We start from the raw sequence: 15658 nt of genomic DNA on the forward strand, positions 1-15658 counted from the left end.
CCACAAATAAATTATTTATGAGACGCTTTTAAGGTAGAGGAATGAGAAGTGGAAATCATTACTAAAATTTCAAATTTCAGCTTTATTTTCGGGATATAAAATTTCACATTTATAAAATAAAGAAAATGTATTAAGATAAATACATTAGTTTTCATATGTTCTTATTAAATTCACTGTGCAATTTATTACTTCTAATCAAGGTTTGAGTTTTGATAAAGTACATATCTAAAGAAAAAAATTTCCATATATTTCAAAATTGTCTATGAATAATATTGAATACTTAAAAAATTTTTAATTTCTGCTTAAAATTATAACTGAGACCTATAGTTGGCATGATACTGACGTATTTTACTCTTGATTTGGATTATCTTTCATTATTTCCTTGACTCAACCAATGATAGCTAAAATTCCCATATTGATCAAGGTATGCGATCTAGTCTGGGGGAACTCACCAGATCCTCTAGGGCCTGTGATCAGTATAGAGGCTTATAGAGAAATTAAGAGGCAAGGTATGGACCTTGTCTCACTTCTAGTGGCAGCCTGCACCTACTTTACTCTCTGATGATCTGCCATGCTGGGTTCTATGACATGGTATCCTGCGTTATCTGAGAGAATTTCATAGACTGATGAAGTCATATTTTCCCATAAGGAACTGGTGTAGATTAGCTATCAATGTGACAGACATGAAATTTTATTTACCACTTGTGCCCCCACAAAGTGTGTATTATAAATCTTTCATAGATATGTCCTTGTTATTAAATTTCCTTGCTAATTATAACTTGAAAATAAAAGGCAATTGTTGGTACTTAATTGGTTCCAAAGAATACTGTGAAGAATTTTCACTGTTATTTATTATTATTATTTGTCATAGTGTGAGTATGCTCACAAGAAAGAGAGAGAAAGTGAGATGGAAAGTGAGTAATCATACCCCAAAAGCGATGGCCATGCCACAATTCCTTCTCCACCATTCTCCTCTCAGGACTTTGGGCATGCATACACACTTGCCCAGCATGATTTTCAAGTCATCAGGTCCAGGACTAGGACCATGGTCTGCATGTGAGAGAACAACACATGAACCACCGCACCGGCTGCTGGCCCTAAGAATTTCCATTTTAATCAAATATTTAGTATTGATTTGATTTTAGGACAATGTTTCTGACCTAAAAAATCTTGTGATTGAATCTAATCCTAGGACATACGAAACAATGAGAACAAAGTTCCTTACAGTGCCCAGGAGCTCAGGAAATAATACTGAGGGAATTACATATAAGGGAGAGAAACTTCTGAGTAGAGAACCACATGAAATGCTTGGGGTAAGAATGACTTGGGTTACCATGACAAAGTTCCCAGAGGCTTGGTGTCCAGTTATGGTCATCCTTGGTAAAATAAGGCTATTCATATCTATTTCTCAACCGAAGAAAAACCATACTCTTAGAAATCTTCCCTTTAAGGATGAATGTCCACTTACTGGAACAAAACTAAAGCTAGAACTTAGCTTTGTCACAATTTAAAAGGTAACAGTGGGACCAGCAGATGGCATAATGGTTATGTTGCTGGACTCCCACATGGCTGACCGTAGTTCTAGTCTCCAACCTAGATGCTTGAAACTCACGCTGGGCAGTTGTGTGTGCATACCCAAAACCCCAAGAGGAGAATGAAGAGAAAGGATTGTGGTGTGACCATCCCCCCTTGGGGAGAGAGGGGTGATTTCTCACTTTCCGTCTCTTTCTCTCTGTCTCTCCATGAGTATATGCACCCTATAGCAAAAATCTCTAACTCTCAGAAAAATAATACTTTTAGCCACCCTAAGCCACGATGTACTACAAAATACTAAATTCTACCACCAGAGTTTTACGGTGAAACATTTTTCAAGCTCAACTATTAAAATGGAAACATTTAATAAACTCAGATCGACTAGTCCTTGAAAGCACATAATTTATTTTTAATAAACAATAATGTATGAATGCATATCTTGTGTAATCTTAATCATCACCTACATAGCTGAAGTCTTTTATAACCAGTAATCCCTAAATCCAGTTCCTTTCTCTCTATGTGAAATTTAAAATTAAAATATATAATAATAAACCATAAGGCAGAAGGCAGAGTAGTAAGGATGAGAAAAATATACTCTGTGGAACAGCTAAGTGTGAATTTGAAGTCTTTTTATTTCTTTTTTTCCTAAGTTTTTTCTTGAGAGAAATGGTCTCACACCAGGATTGCGCTGCCCCCTCACCACGGTGTTTCCCTCAGCCAGGATCATGGGCAGGAACACGTGTACCTGGTGTGCACAGGGTGTCCTGGGAACAGAACCTTGATCTTCCTTATGGTTTTCAGCCTTGTAGAACATGAGCTACTATTGTGCCATTGTGGCTGAGCTGCAGAGTCTGGGTTTTATATTGCTAGCTGTTTGTTGTAAGGAAAGTCTCTCAGGTTCTCTGTCTGTGTCCTTGGACAGAAAACACAAGGTGGTTCTGATTTTTAGAGATAATTTATGTCATGTGATTGTTATGCACTGGGGCTAAATAAATAGTTTTAATAATCAGAGAAACCAGAGATACAAAGTATTAAGCAGCCAAAGACATGATAAAAAGAGTACAGATTTTGATCTTCAGGCAAATAGTTTTTGCGTGTACTTAATATAATGGTACAAGTATGTGGACATTGTCGATGAAGAAAACGGAAATGGATTTCCCTGATGTCGTTACCTCCAGAATGAATTCCAGAGACAGCAATGTCATTCCTCCAAGATGTTTGAGTGTTCACCCAACAAAGAAACTCTAGAACAAAAGGCAGAAACAGAGCGAAAAGAAAAATGATGTGCCAAAACCAAACTAAGCAAAACAAAACCTTATGTTCTATTTTTTAAATGTAAACTTTGGGTCCTAACAAAAGAGAACTTCTGATCTTATTTTACCATGTCAGAGGAAAAAAATCAGGATTTTAAAGTATGTGGATTCGCTAAATAAGAGAATCCTATATTGGCTGTTTCATTTTCAAAATGCTTTTGCTAAGGAAAAATTGAGAGTAAAAACATGTCCCAAATTACGTTTCAAGAACCTCACGTACATTTCCTGAGATATGAAGTGCTACCCCTGTGACTCAAGTGTCCTCACAACCATGACTGTCCCTGTGGTCTGGGTTTGTATGATGTTCAGTGAGAGCACCACCTCTCAGGTGGCATTTCTGATGGTACCAAATGTGTCAATATTCCTCTGCGTTTGTAAGATCACATATGTAACATTCGAAAGCAATTGCTTCAACTTAGAAGTTTGCTGCTTGCACATTTAAAGAATGTAACCTTTATAAATGTTAGTATTTTGGTTGGTGGGGGAGGATAAATCATTTGAATGTTTATAAAGAAATCATTGATGGGAAAGAAAGAAGATAGGTGGGGAGTCCTAACCCAAGTGTTAAATAGGTTTGAAATGTATTATGATATCTTTTGTAAAATCACACGGAGAAATAAGCAAGATTTCAATTCTGAAGGAAAAAAATGAATGATATAGCTATACGATGAATACATTTTTTTAAGGAGAAGAAAGAATAAACTAGGCGTTGAATAAATAAAATCTAACTCCCATTAATAAAAGAATTAGTTAATTCTTTAAAATAAAAAAAATTTATTAAATAGAAAGAACAACCAAGCAGGGAGAGAGTAGCTGAATGAAAAGGAAACATTTGGTGTGACTCAAATATTATGTAGATTTTTAAATGTACAGTCTAATTTTAATCCCAGGTATGCAACAAGAATTACAATACAGTCTACTATGTTCTGAAAACATCTTAAATTAGAACGGCATTTAAAACCTGCTAAATGAGTAGTAGGATAATGTCTAACAGGACCATTGAGCCACTAGCTCATTCATTTCATCCAGTCTCCTTATTTTACGTATCTTTTAGTACAGAAAGTATGAAATAAAATATAACCATTTAAAAATAACCACTTACTAATCAATCATGTTCGTTTTTCTTAGGTCAATTTAAGACTGACATTTAGTATTTTATGATAAATGCTTTACCAAAATCTTATAAAATCAGTGCTTAAAAACTTCAAAATATTTATTAGCATTGGTTGAAGAACTATCGAAATATACTTTTTGAAAGTTTACTGAAATGATTGTAATACACATATACTAACACAGTAGAAATTAAAATCTATGTGGTGGGACCAGCAGGTGGCATGGTGGTTAAGGTGCTGGACACTCACACATGGCCTACCATAGTTCAAGTCCTGGACCTGGTGGCTTGCTTTCTCACTTCCTCTCTCTCTTTGTCTCTCTCTCTCTCTGGTCAAATTAAAATAAATGAATGAATAAATAAAATGAAATAAATAAGTCTTTAAAAAATAAATAAAATAAAATCTATGTGGTGAACTTATTTCTTCTTTTACTGACATACTGTAGGAGTTCGGTAAAAATAGACTTTTTTCAATGTTATGCTAATGTATTTATGAGTCTATTTTAAATCAGAAAGACAAAAAAAGTACAAGAATAATACTTACAAAGAAAGAACCAGAAGGGTTACTAAATATTTATAGAGGCTTTAATGATAATAGATAAGCGTTTTAAAATTTAACTAAATATGATGCTACCCACTATTTTTAGCAGTGCTATGTTATGGTGAGTAAGACGAAAACCTATATACTCATAGGCTTCTTTATTTAGGTCTTTCCCACATGCTCCAGTTATTTAAAAAGCTGCTTTTCACTCATGAACTGAATTTTAATTATTATATAATAGCCATAGTATTTTAAAACTGTTGCATGAAATCCACCACGTTTGGGTAGGATCCAGGGCATTGGCTGCAGAGATTCATAGGATACGGACATTTTCTGGCACTCCTTCAGGAACATGCTGAACTCTCTCTTAAGACCTTAAACACATCATCCAGGCCATTAGTAGCTTTTGATTTTTTTTTTTAATTTCGCTTGTGTTTTCAGGAAAGCTTAGGTGCAGCATGATATTTTGGATCAAGTATGAGTCAAAAGTATTGACATACTAGTTAGAAGGGTTAACATTATAGAAATTTTTGGGGGTTGGTAATCCCTCTCTCCACTTCGATTTTACTTCCTGTCATTGTTTTCTATTTCTTATTTATTTATTTTGGGGGAGAAAGCAATTCTATGAACTGCCTTGGTGGCCAGAAGGAACAGCTGGTATTTTCTATTCTTGAAAGAGGTGCCAAGGATAGAAATACGTGGGTAACTGGCGATGGAAAAGACTTTGAAATCTGTCTCAGCAGCTGTCACTGCAGTGGGCCTAGTACAAATATGCAAAACGTGGCTCTGCACTGCCAAGGCCTTCCCTACGTTTGGCAGTGTGTCCCCACAGTTCCGAACGGCGCGTGGCTGCCTTCAAGGTAACAGGGCTACGTGGGGCTTCCTGGAGAAAGATACTGGAACTTTCCTTTCATGGCAAGTTTGCCAAAGACAAAGGAAAGACGCTGCTATCTTTATTTCACTGACTAGGTCCATTAATTTGATTCTGTCTCATGGTCAACTAAATTTTAACAAATCTATTTGTGATTTTGAATATTCAGGGTCCTTACGAAAACATGATTTGAAAGCCAAATTTAAATCCATAAATACACTATTTACCAGATGGCTTAGTTGTTTAAAGGTAATTTCACATGGCCAGTTAACTGTTTCTTCTTTCTCTGTAATGAAACTTCACAAATACATACTGTGTCAAAAGACCAACAAATAGGACACTATCAATGAGTTAAAAGGATCAAATTACAAAGACTCTTACATCTCTATGTTTTTACATATTTTCTTCCTGTTTGCCATCTTTGCCATCTATCTTATCAGATGATGGGTATATAATGTGGAAGTATTTTAAGGACAGGGTAGATAATATTTTATTTGATAAAAAAGAAATATTACATTTAAATGGATTAGGGATAATTAGTCTGTCAAAGTGATAATTGCTTAAAACATATACTTTGTTGCTACTTACCACTTTAAATTGAAACAAACATCTATGGGATATTTCCATCTTACTGGAAGCATGGTAACTATTATGTAGGTTTTCCTCTAAGTACTTGGTAAAAGCCTTGTTGAGATCTTGATCGCCTAGTGGGATTTTCCACACCGCTTTCAACGTATTCTTTCAAGGAGCTAGCGGAAGCCTGTGTAAGGTACTGTAATATACATTTATCATACTTTTAAATTAGAATGTGCTATACTATTAAATACATTGTAGAGATGTTAAGAGACATTTATATGAAATGAAAATGATATTACCTTGACTTTCAGCAGCATGCTGTGTAAGGAAGTATCAACAATGAAATTATAGAAAATGTTTGTTTTAAATAATATAGTGAGAACTAAAGAAGAAATATAGCCCATTTGCGTGCTAATTTTCTTTATATTCTTATGCATAGTGACATAGTACAGTAGAAAATTCTAAATAATAATTTATGATTGTTTAACTATATTTTAAAGCCAGTTTATGTAAACATTTTAAAATTAATTTTACTGGTTTAATTGAGTTGTTACATAGTGGGAATATTTTTAAGACAGATTGAAAATTATGAAAAAATGAAATATCACAAGCATGTAGCCCAATGAATTTCAATTTTACAAAACTTCCCATAGCAAATATTTACATAGATAGTGAATTTTTTTTCTTATATCAATATATATATATAATTAAAACATCATTCTTTTTACCTAAAGGAGAGAGTGGAATCACTGCTCTACTTAATCTAAAATTGTTTTAGCAGCTTATATGTATATATATATATTTGTACATTTATAGCATTTGAAACTCTAAGAAATAGTACTTATCTTACAGGGGAGATATGATATTGATGAGCGTTACCCATAGATTTTAATGGTATTTGTAATATTTTGTAAATTACATATATGGTGAGTTGAAAACATTATTCCTTATATGTTTGATATGCCAGAAATAATTAATAAAATATGTTTACAATCTCTAGTCTTATTTAATTCAACTACATTCATGAATAAATAAAAACATAATAAAAAAAATTCATGGAGCAGCTAAAATCAGCATAAAATAATTATCTCTAATTGTTTTATCTTATTATTGTCAAAAGGTATGTATGTTTGTGAGAAAGAGAGAAAAAGAACATCCCCAGACAGGGCTCCACCATTTCTCTATCTTTTTGGGATTTTAAGTATACACACACAAACGCACACACACACACACACACGTGCCTTGTGTATTTTTCATATTATTAGGGCTAAGACTGGACCAGGCTGTCAGCTATGTGCAATCGGGATTTCTTAACCACCAGCCCTTGGGGCTGGCCCTTTATCTCAAGAATACTGACACTGAAATACAAATTCTTCTGACTTTTCAGTTTCCTTTTTTAAAAATTGTTTTCTCTGGATTATTTTGACTTAATTAAAATTCAAATTAAATAATGCTACTTAAAGTTTCTACCTAACCATATTACGTGTATTGAATGATTTGATATCTTTGTATTTATTGTATCCATTGCTATATTGAGCTTACTAAGCTTTAAATTTATTTGTATAATACATATATAAATTACTTAATAGGGAGGTTGAACTATACTAGATATAAATATCTAAGAGATTTTATGATGCTTGTGGAAAACATCAAAAACATAGTTTACATGTGAACATGGGTTTCAATGATTATTACACTAAATATATAATTCTTAGAACCTTATGGAAGTGTTTTTATATTCCTATTTGAAAACTATATGATATAAAGAACATTAAGCAACTCCTCATGTTTTATCAATCATAATGTCTATTATTTCCTTGTGGCTGAACATAACTTATAATTAAAAAATGAAAGCAAAAATATTAATACTAAATACATAATTCTTTAGAGAATCTAATTATTTCATAGGGTCAGACTGCCTTTGTGGCAGAGGATTCTAGGTTTTCAGGAGGAAATCTTCCTGGACCCAGAGGGTGCTTTTGTGCCCACATTCCAGGGCTGGCTGGGGCTGGAGGTGGGTCACCAGGCAGGTATGCTTTTGAATGTGCTGTCTCTGTCTCTCTTACTCATGAAGAAGATAAATAAACTTAAAAAATAATCTTATTTTCTTCATTAATATTTTATTTATACTTTATACTATACAATGACAAAGGACAAGAATTTCACTTTTATAATGACAGTATTGAGGGAACAGTAGATGATTGGTAATGGTTACTTTACTAGACTTCCACAGAGTTGAAGATAGCTTGAGTCCCAGATCGGGCAGCTTACTCATGCCAGGTATGAGTACGTGCGTGCCCAAAATCCTGAAAGAACAATGGGGAGAAGGGATTGCAGAATGGCCATCTCCCCTTGGGGGGTGATTTCTCACTTTCTATCTCTCTGTTTCTCCAGAAACCACATCCTATAGCAAAAATCTCTCTCTAAAAAAAGTAAAATAAAATAAATCACAATATTCAAATGCTTTTCTCCTACTTGGAATGTGCTGAAAAAAATAACAAAAGACAAAAGCAAAACAGGTCCAATTGTATAGAATTCTTCTCACCTCAGAAAATATTAGGCCATCGGAAAAGTCATGATGTATTTTTCTTTTTTCTAAGTAATACATGTAAATAGAGTCAGTGTTCAGGAAATCATTCCGCTGTCAACTCTGACCTGATCTGTGCCTATGCTAACGTACACTCAGTTCTACATCGCACAAAGCAAAACGAAAACTGAAAGCCAAGCTGTGCAGCCTTGGGTAAGGCATTCTCTACCGAGTGCTCACTTCTGGGATTGGTTAGTTTTGGCAGATTTTTCTCTTTCTTAACTCGGTATGAATTTTCAAATATAAACATTTTCCTTAGGAAATCAGAAGCCTTATTCTATTATGAAAAGGAATATATATCTAGAAACTCTTACATATTACGAATAAATTTAACAGGAGTATTCAAACACCTGCTTTATTTCATTTCCTGCATGATAAAAATCAAACATTGGCTGCCTTACAAAAAGAACACTGGAACTATTATTTTATAGATTCAGGCTAAAACTCAGATGAACCAAACCATGTATTAATACAATACTATAAATTATGTAATCTATTCATTTTATTTGAGTAGATGCATCAGACATTGATATCTAAAAATTTTCAGATCGAGTAAGTTCACAGAAATTGGTTTAGTGACAGTGCTATTAGGAAAAACATAAAGACAACAGACAGTGGAACTTTACCAATTACAAACTAGAAATACTTAAGAAAAACCTTAAGGTCAGCAGGTGGTGTAGTGGTTACAGTGGTGAACTTCCACATGGCTAACTGCAGTTCAAATCCCAGTTCCAATGGCCTAAAAATGACACTGGGTATGGGAATCAGCAGTTAGCGTAATGGCTATGTCGCTGGACTCCCACGTAGTTGACCGTGCTTCATGTCCCGACCCGGTGGCTTAAACTCATGCCAGACGCATGTGCGTGCATGCCCAAGATCCCGAGAGAGGATCCTGAGAGGAGAATGGAGGAGAAGGGATTGCGGCGTGGCCGTCCCCCCGGGAGGTGATTTCTCGCTTTCTGTCTCTATGTCTCTCTCTGTTTGGCGAGCACACGCGCCCTATAGCGAAAAACCTCTCTCCCTGCCCCCCAAAAAATGACACTGGGTATGTGTGTGTGTGTGCATGCATGCCTAAAATCCTGAGAGGAGAATGGAGGAGAAGTGATTGTAGGGCAGCCTTCTACTCTGGGAGCGATGTCTCACTTTCTTCTCACTGCCTCTTTTTCTCTCTAGTGAGTGGAGTTACTCTATGGTAAAAAATAAACCTTAGGAAAAAAAAAAAAAAAAAAAAAAAAGAAAAACCTTAGAAATTGTGAAAATATGGATATCTATAAAAGGATATATTTTGCACAGTTAATGTATTACCAGTCAGGTGATATGGAAGTTGACATCAAGAGAGTTTTGGAAAGCAAGGCATTTGTTTAATAAAGATCAACAACGGTGACCAGAAATAAAGAAATAAGGATGGTTGAGGGTGGAATATGAGCTGCAATCCAGGCCCTTAAAGTCTTGCCCACCCCCGAGTAGGCTCTGAAGTGGGCTCCATGTTGGCCATGTCTTCACATCAGTGCCTCACCCTGTCATCCAAGAAGGAACTGGCTTCTAGCAAACTGAATCCGCAGTGAAGGCCGATCTCATAAAGTTCAGTGAAAATTCTTCTAATCTGTTTTATTGTATAGTGATTTCAAGCTACCAGACTGATATATAACAAGATCCTTTAGTTAAATTAGGTATTTAATTAAGTAATCGTGAAGTCTAAGGACTGTTAAAGGATTATACCACGGTTAATTGGCAACATTGTCCTTTTTTCTTCTTTCTAATTGGTACAAACATTCTTTATCATATGCTACATTTTTTTAAAGTAGAGTTTATATTTTAGAACAGTTTTAGTTTCATAGCAACAGTGAACTGAATACAGAATTCTCATATACCAGCTCTCAGCCTCCCCTACTATCAACTGTACCACATGGTACCTTTGTTGAAATCAATGAGCCTACACTGATGTATCATTATCACCCAAAGTCCATAGGGTACATTAGGGTTCACTCTTGGTGTATATTCCATAGGCTTTAACAAAAGTATAATTACACATATCGCCAATTATAACAGAATATGCAATAGTTTTACTGCCGTAAATTTCGTTCATTCTGTCCTTCTCACCCCCACAAACTCTGGCGACCACTGTCTGCATTATTTTGCCCCCCCCCTTTTTTTAAGGATATTATGTAGTTTGAATCACACAGTAGGTAGTCTTTTCATGACATTTTTGACTTAGCAAGCTGCACTTGAGGTTCTATGTCTTTTCATGGTTTTATAGTTTATTTCTTTTTAATGCTGAATCATATTCATTGGACTGGGTGGTGGCAGGCACAGAACATGAAGCTGTGTGAGATTGATCCACATTGCAAGGTTCCAGGTTCATATCTGGAGACCCCTTTAGTATACTCATGTTTGGGGCAGGCTGAAGCTGGGGGTGGATCCTGGTGTTACGATCCTGTTGGAAGTTCTATCTTTATGTCTCTGTCTCTGGGAGAAATAAACTTACATTTTTTCTTTGTCTGGCTATAACACCATGTATATATCCTTTCACCTACTGAGGACATCTCAGTTGCTTCCAAGATTTGGCATTTATGAATAAAGCTGTTCTGTGAACATAAGTTTTCAACTCATTTGTATAACATTAAGGAGCGTGATTGCTGGAGCGAATAATAAGAGTATATTTAGTTTTGTAAGAAACTGCCAAACTCTCTTCGAAAGTAGTTGTTCCATTTTGTATTTCTTCTAGCAATGAATGAGAAATCCTGTTACCCTCCGTTCTTGCCAGTATTTTGTGCTGACAGATTTTTGGATTTGGGCCACTCTACGCATGTAGTGGTAACACGGATGTTTAATAGGCAGTTCCCAAACGGCGTAAGATGTTGGGCCATTTTTCATATCTACTTGTTTTCTGAAATTCTTCTTCGGTGAGGTATTTGTTCAGGACTTGGCCAATTTTAATTTTTTTTTTTTATTGTTGAGTTCTAACAGTTCTTTGTTTATTTTAGATAACAATCCTTTATCAGATTTTATTTTTCAAATAATTTATCCCAGTTGGTGCTGTTTTCTATTCTTTTGATAGTGTTTTAGTTTTCAATTTTAATAGCGTGGAAGTTTTAAATGAATAATGTCAAGCATATCAATGATTTCTTTCAAGGAAATATCCTTGAAATATTTTTAAAAAGTCATTTTATACTCAAGTTCATCTAGTTTTATAGCTTTGCAAAAGACCCAGAATATTCAACAAAATATCAAAGGAAAACTAAGTCAGAGAACTGACATTACCAGACTTCTAATCTTACTACAAAGCTACTGTAATCAAGGCAGTGTGGTGTTTGCAAAGAATAGACAAACAGATCAATGATCGGAATAGAGATCCCAGAAATAGACCCACATACAGTCAACTGATCTTTGACAAAGAAGCAAACGCTATACAATAAAGACAGGATAATCTTTTCAACAAATGGTGCTGGAACTACTGGATATCACATGAAAAATGAATCTAGACATAGACCTCATGCACATTACAAAAATGAACACAAAATGGTTCATAGACCTAAACATGAAACACAGTTATCATCAAGATGTTCATCTTTAAATGTGACTGGCAGGTTTATTTTGCCCTTTTTATTCCCCCTCCTTTCAATTTTTGAATATTTTTATAGCAATGGGGTTATTTTTTCGTGACTACTTGATGGAACTCTCAGTAAAATAATTTGGGTTTGTCTTTTATTTTGACAAAGATTTCAGTAATTATTCGACTTCTTATGCCTAATTAATCTCTCCCTTATCCCTTTGAATGAGTTTAGTAAGTCATACTTTCATAGACATTTGTTCATTTTGCCTAGAATTTCAATTTTATTTTTATAAATTTGTCCACAATTATCTTAGCTTTAGAAAATCTCTCTTATCTATATTTGTCATATTTTAATTTTTTTTCTTTTTTTTTGGAGAGGTTTTGGAAATAGGGCACATGCACATGCCAGGAAGACAGAGAGAGTCAGAGAGACAGAAAGTGAGAAATCACTCCCCAGGGAGGGATGCTCATTGCACAGACCCCTCTCCTCCATTCTCCTCTTGAGATCTTGGACACACATGCACACATGCCCCGCCTGAGTTTAAGCTGCCAGGTCCAGAACTTGAACTGCAGTCTACTACATGGAAGTCCAGTGATGTAGCCAGTATGCCATCTGCTGGTCTCTGTCATATTTTAATTTCTACTAATATTCACTTGTGCTTTTATTTCTCTTGTGTGGGAAATTGCACATCAGCGTGTCCGCCGAGACCATTTTATGAGTCTTATACTATCGCCATTTTAAGGAAACCTTTAGGTTTCGATTTCTCAGCGAGCAATCATATAACGCCAAAGGCCACAATTGGCTCCCCTTCAAAACCTCACCTTCAAAACCATACTCTGGTTGGCCACTACCCATGGCGCTCACAGATTGGCGAGCCTAGAATCCCTCAGATTTGCATATCCGGCACCTTATGATTGGTCTATAAGGCAACCAATCATAACTCACCTTCTACAATCCTTCATTAGCATATAGGACAACCAATCATGCCCCACCAACATGGATATAACCATGATCTCTGGCCCACAATAAACGGATAGTTCCGAAGAGTTGTAACACTGTGTCATCTCTGTGTTGTAACACTGCATCATCTCTGTGCTGCTCGTCCTGTCTCTCACTCCTTTCGTCAAGAAACCTGTTCGACTATCCTGTGGGTTGGGACACTCTTGCTATTAATGGACAAACCTAACTTATTTTTATGTATTAGTCTGGTTCTACAAGAAGTAGATCCTAAGATGAACAAGATAGCATCAAATGTGCAAAATATTAACAGAAATGCCTGTGTAAGAGAAAAACAGGAAGAAACTGGTAAAGAACTGAGAGAATTGTAAGAACATAAGGCAAGTCTTATTTATTGATTTATTATTATTATTATTAATATTTTTGGAGAGGTTTTTGCTATAGGGCACGTGTGCTTGCCATACAGACATAGACAGAGAAACAGAAAGCGAGAAATCACCCCACAAGGGGGATGGGCACGCCGCAATCCCCTCTCCTCCATTCTCCTCTGGGGATCTTGGGCACGCACGCACACACGCCTGGCATGAGTTTAAGCCACTGGGTCCAGGACTTGAACCACGGTCGACTACGTGGGAGTTCAGCGACACAGCCATTATGCTAACTGCTGGTCCCCTATGTATTATTTTTTAATATCAGAGCACATGGATGATCACCAGAGAGAGAGAGATAGAGAAAGCATCTCTCAGTCATGCAGGGCTATGTTACAATTCTTTTTCTTCCATTTTCCTATCTTATCAGTATCTTAGGCATACATGCACATATGCCTGGTATGCTTTTGAAGCCATTAGGACTGGGATTTGAACTGATGTGGCATCCAGATCCTTGAACCACTAAGGTGCTAAGGGATGGTCCCACAATGCAAATCTTAGCCAAAAAATAAATAAGCAAACAAAAAGACAGTAACAAAGACAAAAAAAAAAAAAAAAAAAAAAGGAAAAAAAAAAAAAGAAAGGAAAGAAAAGAAGAAGAAAGAAAAAGAAAAGGAGAAAAGTTTGGACAAAAAGATCTTGTATTTTTGTTGGTCAATCTAAATGAGAAATGGCAGCCATGAAGTGCAGGTGGTAACACTACTAAATAATGATGGAGCTCACCAGCAAAAGGCTCTGGGTTGGGATTTCTAGTCTACCTCATAATACTAGGTATGTGTGTGATCCTGGTTTGCTGCAAGGCTCAGGGTGGGATTGCGGTGTGAAGACCATGAGAGAGATGCCTCTCTCTCATGAAGAAAATAAAATTTTAAAGTTATTTTCTGGGAAAACGAAGAGCACAGTAAGTCCTTTGGGTGGTCCTTATGCTAAAAAGCTGGCTGTGAGAGGAGTCTTGCACCTCTTAGGATCAGACTTGCATTATTGTCCCTCATGTGCTTTGTCATCCACTGGGAGAACCCCAGGGGAGTCCTGGTCTTGGTGCTAACATGACAATGGATCTCAGAGCACACATGACAGGGTCGGTCAGTTCATACTTGCTCCATGTAGAAAACTACAAGGTACATTCTATTGCCACTCCATCAGCTTTGCAAAGGATCAGTCATCTGCTTTGTTCAATTTCATCTTTAATTGCTATTTTATTAATTTCTTTTGTAAACCCTACTATATCTTATTTTCTAATACAAGCATTTAGAGATTTCATTTAAAGTATTAATTTAGCTGCATCTTAGGAGTTTTTATATACAATGATTTCATTATCATTTAATTTGTATAAGACTGGATAATTTAGTAATATTTATCATAACTCTTATGACCATTACCATTTGGATATTTATTTACTTATTTCAAATTTGCATTTCTCTTTTATAACATACATGGTCAACAAGGTCCTGACATAGGAATCAAAAGTAAATTCTTGGGATTTATCACCATAAAAACAAGATAAATCACACACAATTCCTTACGAAGAAACTAATTTGGTAATATTATCCCAAAAATAAAGTAAGGACATGCTCAATTAATCATATCCTTATTTCAGAAAAGAAGCATTATGCATTCAGGTCATAAGTTTATTTACAAACATATTCAGTATGCTATGAGTTTAAAAGTTTGATCCATTTTCCAGAGATTGTGACTGCGCCTCTTAAAATGTCCTTCATGTCTATTCAATGGATGAATTAAAACATCCTTATTTCTTAAGTAATTGATGTCTTCCTATAAAGAAAGGTGCAGCAAATCCAGATCCGAAGTATAAAGTCATCATAACGAGTAACCGCCACTTGCTGTCCACTGAAAGTGGCAGATTCTTCCCCGGGCCCTCCTCACAGTGGCTCCCATGGGCTACCGAGGTGGTGAACCTCCTGATGCTCTGTCCCAGCATGGCGCTGCTGGAAGCTCTGTGAGACATGCAGAGTCTGAAGCTGAGAGCTGGATATTTATTCTTAACTTTTAAAACTTTTTAAAAAAGTTATCATTTGGTTTAGAAATTGACAAATGAACAGAATTGCACACAAATTCTTAGAGTCTTTGATTCTACAAATCCTGAGCGTTCGATTTCTCTGAAATCTAATTACTGGTGATGCTGATGTTCTTTTTATTTTTGCTTTTATGCCCTTAGTTCAAATGGAC

General features: G+C 35.7%; 1 pseudogene; it reads right to left on the minus strand.

The window, feature by feature from the left end:
- Positions 1-15218: 15218 nt before the first annotated feature.
- LOC106735551 (cytochrome c oxidase subunit 7C, mitochondrial pseudogene) lies at positions 15219-15410 on the minus strand (annotated as a pseudogene).
- Between the last annotated feature and the right edge of the window lie 248 nt (positions 15411-15658).

Source organism: Tupaia chinensis, unplaced genomic scaffold (assembly GCF_000334495.1).
Source record: "Tupaia chinensis unplaced genomic scaffold, TupChi_1.0 Scaffold000432_1, whole genome shotgun sequence".
Classification (NCBI taxonomy): Eukaryota; Metazoa; Chordata; class Mammalia; order Scandentia; family Tupaiidae; genus Tupaia; species Tupaia belangeri.